The following is a 3,757-nucleotide window of genomic DNA, read 5'->3' on the forward strand; positions in this document are numbered from 1 at the left end:
GCCTGGAGCCTGTTTCCGATTCTGTGTCTCCCTCTCTCTCTGCCCCTCCCCGTTCATGCTCTGTCTCTCTCTGTCCCAAAAATAAATAAAAAACGTTGAAAAAAAAATAATCATTAGAAAAAGTCTGAAAAAATTGTACAATACCAGTACAGTGAAAACTACAGTGTTTGAGGAAAGTCAAAGAAATCCTAAAGAAATGGAGATATTCTGTGCACATTAGTCAGAAGAGTCTTAAGGTAACTATGGCAATTTTACCAAAAGTAATCTATAGTTTCAATGTAATCCCATTTTATGTCCCAATAGGTTTTTTTCTTATTTTGTAGAAATTGACTAGCTAACTCTAAAATTCATGAAAATTCAAAGGACCTAGAATAGCAAAAACAATTTTGAAATACAGAAAGTTGGAGGATTTAATACTCCCTGATTTCAAGACTTAATGTAGAGCTTCAGTAATTAAGAGGGTGTGGTGTTGACATAAAGACAAATAAAATGGAAAGTTCATAAGTAGGCCACACGTATGTAATTTATTAATTTTTAACAGATACACACAGGAAATGCAGTGAAGAAAGGATAATCTTTTCTAAAACCTGGTGCTGGAACAAATGAGTATTCATATGCAAAAGATGACCTCAGTCTGTGTCTAATGCTAGATACAAAAATTACTTCAGGGGCACCTGGCTGGCTCCGTTGGTTAAGCACCTGACTTCGGCTCAGGTCGTGATCTCACCATCTGTGAGTTCGAGCCCCACGATGGGCTCCGTGCTGACAGCTCAGAGCCTGGGGCCTGCTTCAGATTATGTGTCTCCTTCTCTCTCTGCCCCCTCCCCCCGTTTGTTCTCTCTCTCTTTCTCTCAAAAGTAAATAAAAACATTAATAGAAATTTTAAGGGACGGCTGGGTGGCTCAGTTCGTTGAGCGTCCGACTTCGACTCAGGTCATGATCTCATGGCTAGTGAGTTCAAGCCCCGCGTCGGGCTCTGTGCTGACAGCTCAGAGCCTGGAGCCTGCTTCATATTCTGGGTCTCTCTCTCTCTCTCTCTCTGCCCCTCCCCTGTTCATGCTGTCTCTCTCTCTCAAAAATAAACATTAAAAAAATTATTTTTTAATTAAAAAAAAAATTACCTCAAAACGGATCATGGATTAAATCTAAAACCTAAAACTTGTATAAAACTTCCCATGGGAAACATAGGGGGAAACTCTTTGTGACCTTGGGTTAGGCAAAGATTTCTTAAAAATGTATGAAGTCATGCTTTGTAAAACCCCAATCTGATGAATCAGAATTCATCAAAATGAAGAAATTCTGTTCTTTGAAAGACATTCTGCTAAAAGAATGAAAAAAAACTAAAAAGCCAAAGACTGGAAGAAGAATACCTGATAAAGGACTCATATCCAGAATATATAAATCATTCTTAAAATTCAGTAACAGGAAAATAATTTTTTTGAATGGACAAAATATTTGGACAGATGCTTCATCAAAGGAAACAAATGGGCTGCAAAAAAACGCATGAGTAAATGCTCAGTATTATTAGTCATTAGGGAAATGCAAATTAAAACCACCATGAGATACCACTACATATCCATTAGAATGTATAAAATTTAAAAGACTGACAATACCAAGTGTCATCAAGGATACAGAATACCTAGAACACTTATATACTGATAAGAATATAAAATGGTGCAACCACTTCGGAAACAGCTTGGAAATTCCTTTAAAAGTTAAACATAACACTTATCATATGACTCAGCCACTCTACTGCTGGGTACTTACTTAAGATTAATGAAAGCATGTGTCCATAGAAAGACCTAAATGTTCATATCAACCTTTAATAAAAAAGTAGAAACAAGTCACTTTCATCTGATGAATGGATAAACATTTGTTGTATACCCTTGTACAAATGTACACAAATGATCTGATAAACACAATCAGATCTGAGTTAAATATTCAAGGAAAAACTAAAGCTTTTAGAGGAAAAAATAAAATCGTCATTATTTGGCCACAGGTAAAGATTTCAACATATCCATGTTATTGCTGCTTCCTTCTTTTATTTTGTTCTTTGTCTTTCTTCTTTCTTTTCTTTCCTTTCTTTTTCTTTCTCTTTCTTCTTTTTTTCTCTTCCTTTCTTCTTTCTCTCTTTTCTTTCTTCTCTTTCTCTCTCTTTTCTTTCTTCTTTCTTTCTTTCTCTTTTCTTTCTGATGTCGCAAGAATCCTTATCATTTTTTGTTGTTGTTTAGACATTATCTAGGGATAGGTCTGCTGGCAATGAATTCATTTACTTTTTAAAAATTGAAACATAGTTGACACACAGTGTTACATTAGTTTCAGGTGTACAACACCGTGATTCAATGTCTAGGCTCTATCTTACGCCATGCACCATTGCACCAAATTTTAACTACCATCTGTGACCACAAATTCACTTAGTTTTCATTTGAGAAAGTCTTGATTTACATTTCTTCTGGAATAACATTATCATCAGATATGGGATTCCGCATTGGTAATTCCTTTCTTTCAGCACTTGAAAAATGTGTCGCTTCCTTCTTGCCTCGTCTTTTCAGATGAGCAATCCAAATCCACTGCCATTCTTCTTGTTTTTCCCTACAGGTAAGGTGTCGTTTCTCTCACTGCTTCCAAGAATCGTTTCCCTTGTCTTTTAGTTTTCAGAAGTGATTACGATGGGTGTTGGCTTGGATATCTTTGTATTGTTTGAGAGTCACTCAACTTCTTAAATCTGTAGGTTTCTGTATTTTGTCCAATGTTGGAATGTTGGAATTTTTTTTTTGTTCTAGTCCCACAGGTCCTTGAGGCTCTGTTCTCCCCTCCTCGAGGGGAGCTCCTTTCTGTTGTTCGGATTGGGTAATTTCATTATTCTCCTTTCAACTTCACTTTCTTCTGTTCCCTCCATTCTACCTACTGTTGAGCCCATCCATTATATTTTCTATTTTGGTTATTGTGTTTTTCAGTTCTAGAACTTCCATTTTTCTTCTTCATAGCTTCTATTTCTTTGCTGAGACTATTTTTCACTTTGCTTCAAGCATGTTTATAATTGCTCACTGGGACATTTTTATGACGGCTGTCTTAACATTCTTGTCAGCTAATTCCAACATCTCAGTGCCAGTGCCTCTTGCATTACCTCTGAAGTTGAGGTTTTTCTGGTTCTTGGTAGGGTTGATTTTTTGTTGTATCTTGGCCATTTTAGGTACGACGGGACCTCGGGTCTTCTTAGATCTTCTGTTTCAGCAGGTCTCCTGTGACACTGCCCACCCTGCCCGCAAGGAAATAGGTAATGTCTCATTTCTGCCAAATGGGGGTGAAAGTCCAGGCTTTCCCTTTGACACTCACCGGGGACAAGGGGTACCTCCTTCTTGTCAGGCAGAGGTGGTATTTTGGGATCCTCAGTAGGCTTTCACCAACCACACCTCTGGCCGCTGAAGCCTCATTATTACCCCCCACCCCACCCCATGTAGTCTCTAATGTCACTGTGGGAGGGGTGAGGTTTCATTATTATCAGATGGTGGTGAAAGTTCCAGTTTCCCTCCTGGTTTTCTCTGATACGACCCCAGCAGGATGGGGTGGGAGGGGACCTCATTACAGCTGAATGGGAGGAGAAATCTAGGCTCCTCACTGGGCTTTGCTGGTAGGGTAAGGCTAGGGCTAGGGCTGCATTTTGGTGGTTGTGTGTATGTAAGCGTGCTGTTGGACTCAGTGAAGTAGTTATTGTCTGAATGTTTTGTCTTGACAGGTGTTCCTTTCTTGGTCTTTT

The sequence above is a fragment of the Panthera uncia genome, assembly GCF_023721935.1.
Source record: "Panthera uncia isolate 11264 chromosome A1 unlocalized genomic scaffold, Puncia_PCG_1.0 HiC_scaffold_16, whole genome shotgun sequence".
Classification (NCBI taxonomy): Eukaryota; Metazoa; Chordata; class Mammalia; order Carnivora; family Felidae; genus Panthera; species Panthera uncia.